The 6,947-nt window shown below is 32.2% G+C and overlaps 1 protein-coding gene and 1 long non-coding RNA gene across 2 annotated transcripts in view; one reads left to right on the forward strand and one right to left on the reverse strand.

Annotated features, from left to right (window-relative positions):
• LOC117105195 overlaps nucleotides 1-6,447 on the reverse strand; it is a 9,330-nt gene extending 2,883 nt beyond the window's left edge. The window contains exons 1-2 of the long non-coding RNA XR_004444869.1: nucleotides 6,346-6,447; nucleotides 241-372 (exon numbers count right to left, since the gene is read on the reverse strand). This is a non-coding gene — a long non-coding RNA (uncharacterized LOC117105195). The remainder of the gene's footprint in view (nucleotides 1-240; nucleotides 373-6,345) is intronic.
• The window catches only part of LOC117105194 (39S ribosomal protein L16, mitochondrial-like), a gene marked incomplete in the record, with an annotated part of 18,539 nt that overhangs the window by 7,140 nt on the left and 4,452 nt on the right, over nucleotides 1-6,947 (forward strand).

Genomic DNA, 6,947 nt, shown 5'->3' on the forward strand with positions numbered 1-6,947 from the left:
ACGCAACAGCGTCATCGACTGTGATTGGTCGACAGCCGACGAGGAAATGTCAATCTCGGTCACGCCAGGGTCAATCCATGGTCAATATGGGTGCTGAGCCGGGATCGAGATAGGTAGATTGAGATCGAGGTCACGCCAGGCGCGAGTCGGTGCAGATGCGGTCACATTACGAAAATCTCACCCTCGGTGAGTCAAGCCAGGCTTGAAACTCTAGTGTGACCGTAGCCATAGGGTTCTTACCAGTATTGTATCCGCGGGTGGTCTGCCAGTTTGTGCATAACGTGGCTTTCAAAAACTATTAACCTCTGACGTAAGACCGGTATTATGCAAAAGATGAGTTTCCCTGGACTCTTGCATCACCACACGCTTTAACTAAGAAACGGACATTGGCATTGGTACACTACTTATGTTGTCTCAAAATCAAGTAATGAATTGACCAAAGAAGCTACAACAATAAGCTTCATAAATGATATTGCAAACTCCCAATAAATCGCAGGTGTGCATTTTGGGCGTATAAACCAGGAATAAACTTTCATTCGTTTGGCAATGGTAGTTTAAAAACAGAAAATTACTATTGTTAAACAAATAAGCAGTGGTACCATGATCATGTATGCATGCAGCGGACGTATGTAATCAGGTAACAATCTGGATGCTAGGCTAGAAAGAAGCAGGGACCATGAACATTTTTACAGACTTTACTTCTAGCACGTTTTAAAACAAAGAGCAATCTAAAAATAATTAAGTAATAAAGAATGCTCCCTTCTGTTAAAGCATGCTTCTTTCGCTCCTCCAAAACACTGCAATTTGCAGCATTGGATTATCAGCGAATATCAGCAGGCGGTCCGCGTTTAACACCTGTTTGGGCGAGCAGTGGCCGTTTCCGGATTGATACCGTGTTAGACTCCACAAAAAACTCGCCCGAACACACCCTTAGTGTCATTGGACAACTCTGTTTTAACACACAATTATTTTGCCTAATTAGATAATGAGAATCACAGTTCAATCATTCCTTCCACTATAGAATCGCCTTAAGGCACTGACAGTATCATATTGAAAAACAGAAAAAAAATTAAAATAAAATATCAAACAAGCTGTTGAGGTATTGAAGTGAGACGACAGCCAAAAATGGCATAAACTACGAAAAACCAACGGGAAGGAAAATGCACACTCCTGATGTATACTTTGTTTGATGCAGAGTCAAACAAATTATGTTAATATCTTTAACATTATTATGTGTGCATCCTGTGTGTTTGGTATATTTGTCGGTGTTGTAAATGATTGGATTTCTACCTTGCCGTATTGATGCAGAAACAATTCAATGTACCAATTATTCGTATGATGTTATAATTATCATTCTTAGAATTACTGTATTTATTTTTAGACCTCTTTCTGCAAATGCTTGTGTTGTAATGATTTTCTCCTTTGAAATTTCTTAATAAAATCTGATGCTGTACTTGGGATCTTTGTGATTCAGAATAACCTGATTAAAGGTGTATGTGTGTAAATGTTACAAACATTTCATTTTATTTTTTATCCCATTCATCATTCCAGTATCTCAAGTTACTTTCCAATTACTTGGCAATCTTACCTTTGTAAGAATGAGCAACATTTAAGACATAATAAGCAGTGCAGCACCATAAGTGGTCTGTAAATCGAAGTGACTCACACACTTGCAATAATATCTGGGTATTTTGCACTTCTACAAATTTGTTTTCAGGTTTAAACATTATTTTTCAAGGGACTGTAAGGCGATACTTTTGTATACCTTGCTTAATTAATAATACCTTATATTCTCATGTATAAGGCAATCCCCGTATAAGACAACCCCCCAAGATTTTTTGGATGATTTTTGTATGGTCTCTATGCATCTAATTAGCTAAAAATAGAGCTAAATGTAAGGCCAATCCTCTAATAATACCATTTTAAGGGTTTTTAATGTTCATCAACATTTTATTTCCCCACATTAATTGTGTTCTACTGAAGGGGGTTTTTGTTGAGATTTCCAGTTTAAAGCAGATATGTTTATTGTGAACATGGTTTTTAACTATAGAAATTCATTCAAACTAGAGCCTAGGTTTCATTTTATAAGTTGTTGGGTTCCCCAATGATAAACTGTACTGGATACCTTAATAATATATTAAAATATTATATTTTCTTAAATATATTTCATTCATATTTCAATATATACATTGTGGATGTTATTACCAGATGAGCAGAGTGACAACACTGTTCGTGAGGGACTTAAATAGTCTTAGACGACACTTTTTTTATTATACCTTGTTTAGCAAACTTTTTTAACAATCATCAGAGGAGGGCGGGAAGAAAATGAAAAAAAAAAAGTTTTTATCTTGTGTTTAAAAGTAAGTAAAAAACTTACAATTAAATATTTGAATGAGAAAACATTCCCCATTCATTTGAAGGACAGAAAATGCCTTCCTTGTGTAATCATTTGCATACTGTAGTCGACTTAAATTGGCTGGTTATCAATTGAAGATTTTGTCATAAAATTTTGACTTGTTCCTAATTTAAAGTTAATAACTGATTTAGAAGCTCAGAAGCTGAATTTTCTCATCAGAATTATGTTGATTCATAAAAAATTCCAATCTGCAGTAATTGAGCAAAGCTAGAGAGAAAAATTTGAAAAAAATTCTCTTCTTTTTGCTGGCTGCCATGGTCGTAGCGAAACTTCTTTTACCTTGTTAGCAAACTTTTTTAATGATCATCAGAAGTGGGCGGAAAAAAAATAAAAATTAATTTCTTCTATTGCAAATAGTTTAACCAATAACATCCAGGTGGAGGACAAAATATATACAATTTTATTGGTTAATTTGATTGATAAATGCTTTATATTTATATAATTAAAGAAGAATTTGTACATCTTTTTTTTAGGAGATGTCAAGGCAGCGACGAGCGTAATAGAAATAAATAATAAAAATTATTTTTTTCTGAAATTTCCATTTTTCTTGGTTAACTGGCCCATAATAAATTTTATTTTTATTTGAAATCATCTTTATTGGCTAGCGGAGTGTTCGCTTAACAAGGTTTAAAAAAAGTCTTGTGTTTAACAATTACTATATTAATTAATATTATTAACATAGAAAAATTCTTGTAAGTAAACCAATAATATACTGTACTTTTCAGATGAAACTATTGTATTTTAGCTTAATTACTATATAGCTGCTGAATGTTAAAAAAAATGTGAATATGAGAGAACTGATAACCTAGCCACATTGCCAATTGTGTTTATCTTATTTATTACTCCATTGTTCTTTTAGGAAAATTTAATAGACCGTCCTAATAACTTCAATGAAATTAGATTTTGTGGCATTTAGATGAAATGTTAGCTGTCTTTGTATCATAATTGCTTTCTTTGTTCTTGTTCACTTGTGAACTTTTTACCAATATTGAAAGCTTAATTTAGTGAATTAATGGTTGCCATGGTAATAGTCAGTTGTATAATCCGAAGTGTTTTTCTGGTTGGTAAACATACTCTAGATCGAAAAGCTTTTTTGGTAGTCTACTGTACATTCAGTGCATAAGCCTGCATGCACACAGTGCTTTCAAATTACATTCTATTATTATTATATTAACCTACTTCATGTACTTAACTTAAAACACCAGCTGTAACTGCCGCCTGTGCCGTCTCCAACTTCCATTAATACGATAAATTTTCCTTAATTTCATCAACATGCTACAGAAAGTCGCTTTTCACTTACAGTGTTACAGCTTAAATTTATGTCCCTCTTTTGTCTCGTTTTTTTTCCCCTTCTCATATTGTCTTTTATTTAGTTATTTTGTGGATTTTTTTCATGACTGCTTTATTGCTGTACAGTACTTGTATTTCTTATCTGCTTGTGTTGGCTAGTGCCTATTATTTTCCAAGTTTTTGAGGTTATGTTGAGCGCTAGTTCTGTGTAAACTGCAAAATAGTTGCTATAGAAATAACTAAATAACAGAAATAGAGTACTGTGATTGGTTGGCTGTTTAACAACACTACAGCCTTTAGGTATTATTCAACGTGTGCCGCTGTTTCAAAAGTGCTATGCAATAAATATCTATCTATCACTAGGCATATAGGCATCAAAATTATGATGTCATGAGAGAATCAGTGTAAGACAATTTGATGTGTAGATAGTCTACAGTTGAATCACTGTCATTTTTAAAAGATGTCATGTTGCTTTATATTGGATGTATACAAATTTCTCATCCAATCTGTTGTTAATCCCAAATCTGCAGATATAGAGGTTAATTACAGAAATCCTGATTAATATACCCTTTAATTGCGATGTTCCTGTGTTGATATTCTTTCCCAATGTCCTCTGACCAGAAATCGATGTGCAGAACCAATATCCAATCAGATTTTTGTTGTATTTAGTAATACTGCACTTTACACTACACAATCCTAGAAATATCATGGCCGTGTCTCAATCACTCTTAATGATAATCCTATAGGTTCTTTAACCTATTGACTTTGTTGTAACAAGTATATAAACTGCCTGATCAATACAAAGTACCTAATGCCATGAACAATACACTTACAATGCACCTGTCAGGTACGATACTTTGCATTGTGATACTCTGTAAAATGTTTGTTATTCTTAAACTATTTTGACAGTAGCCTTCATTAAAGATATGAGATTCTAATGCCCTTTTACACTGCCAAGCCAAGAAAAATCCTGATTTGACACAGGAGGAAAAGTTTGTTCACACTGGACCAAAAATATGCAGATGATCTTATGTTGAACCTTGTTAACCAAAATCTACCGATAAGCATTTCCCAACTCTTTAAGAAAAATAGCGAAGTCCACAAATACAACACAAGGCATGCTCATAAATTTCACACACCCTTTACCAGGCTCTCTTTAAGGCAGAAAACCATTATTTATTATGGTCCCGAAATGTGGAACGGATTGCCAGATTCAGTTACTAGATGTAGTTCTTCTTCATTTAAGGTCTCATGTAAAAATTATTTTCTACAGTTCACTATAAATGCTTTTGTTTATAATGATTTTATGGTAATTTGTAGTTAAGTGGGTATTGTTGAGGGTTCTTCTCCACGGGACCAACGTTTACGAAGTTTACTCACTTTTTGTTGGTCTCGCTACTTGGTTTTTCCTATAATAGTTATACAGTACTGTTGAATTGTATGTTTGAACCAAGTTAAATAAATTAAAGTTGAAGTTGAACCCATTTACAATCACTGACAGTAAAACCTGTGTTATAAATGTAAATGCTCAAAGTTGCATACAGTAGAAGGTTTAAGGGGACACATTTTTTTTGGCCAAGAAGTGAGAGAAATCTATCTTTTACCACTATGGTTAACCCCCTATTCAGGGGGCACCCCTATTAAGGGGACATTTTTTTTGGTCCTGAAGGTGTCCCCTTGATAGGGATTCTTCTGTATTTTTAATGACGTTTACTGACAAAGTTCAAGTGGTAGTTTGCAACAAAATGTTTATTAGGAGGAAACATACTGTAATAATCAGAAACTACACTTTTTCTTTTTATTAAGAACCTACAAAATTTTGCCCATGCTCAGTGTTTTTATATATAATATTCAAATATATAAAATTGTTGTATAGCAGTATATTATTATACTGTATAAGGGTATAGTTCTACCTACTACAGATAAGGTCAAAAGAATTTTACTGGGGTTTTTTTTTCATTGGTTTTTCTAGGGTCTTTTTTAATAAAAACCTAATTTGATAATTCACTTAAGCTTCAATTTTTTCTTATTTTGTTCTTATTTTTTAAGCACTTAAAAGGCTATGTGACAATTTACTATAGAATTAGTAATTAGAAGCTACATAGTATTAGTACAAATTATACAGTACAGTACAGATTTTAATTAAAAAATATATTTCATTTACGGTATTCTATTCTATATTCAGTTGAATGCGAATACAATTATGACCACCTTTATTACAATTTGCATACAGTAAAGTGTGAAACTGAAGTTAACAAAAATTCATAGTGATTAATAAGGGATAGCACAAGACGAGAAAAACAAAAGAAAATCCTAAAAAAAAAAATTAATAAAAACTAAAAAAATAAAAATAATAAACAAACAACCTTAAAAAATAAATTCAATAAGATAATATAAAATGAATAAATAGTAAATTAACAAGGCCTACCAATTATATAATTTATGTACAAATTTATTTACGATGAAGATAAGAATATAGCAGTATCCTGGATTGAATTTTTAAATATAAATATTATTTACAATTAAATTTGTTAAAAACAATTCACAGTAGTTGAAAGCTAATCTCTTACATATACAAATTAAGTCAAGTGAATGTTGTTAAAGTGTATTCGATCAACATTAGCAGTATATAGGCCTACCTTTAAGATAGTAATGAAAATACTGATTGATAAATTTATCGTGTACACAATGACATCACTGTAGTTTAATATGGCTGCTGATGATGTCAACATAACAGTAATGGATGTTGATGATGCTGATGTGTTTATATCTTGTATTGATTTTAGTAATGTAGTCCTTGATACCTTAATGGTGTATTTATGCTCATCACAGTCTACTCTCTTTAATTGAGCTTAAATATTGTTTCCAGAGCTAATGGATATAGTGCTTAAAGGTGATTCTGGAATTAAATTTTCACCTAATGCATCATTTATTCCTCACGTCTTTGATTATAAAGAAATATTTTTTGAAGGTTTGCATGGCAAAGTAATAATATTAAATATTATTAATGCTTGCGCTACACCACATAGATAGTTCTGAAAAGAACTGTTGTTGTTGGTTGAGAATATCTCAACGTTTCGATTGAGTTGCTTCAATTGTCTATAGGAGAATAATATGATGATAGCCAGTTTCTATGAACTCATTAATATTAAATCCTTTTCTTGTGAATGTACTGGTATAATAACACAAATAACTACCTACAGTAGATATGGCAAAAATTAAGTAAAAATTGGTTCAACTT

Source organism: Anneissia japonica, unplaced genomic scaffold, assembly GCF_011630105.1.
Source record: "Anneissia japonica isolate Jap-2015-1 unplaced genomic scaffold, ASM1163010v1 scaffold287776_len302883_cov198, whole genome shotgun sequence".
Taxonomy (NCBI): domain Eukaryota; kingdom Metazoa; phylum Echinodermata; class Crinoidea; order Comatulida; family Comatulidae; genus Anneissia; species Anneissia japonica.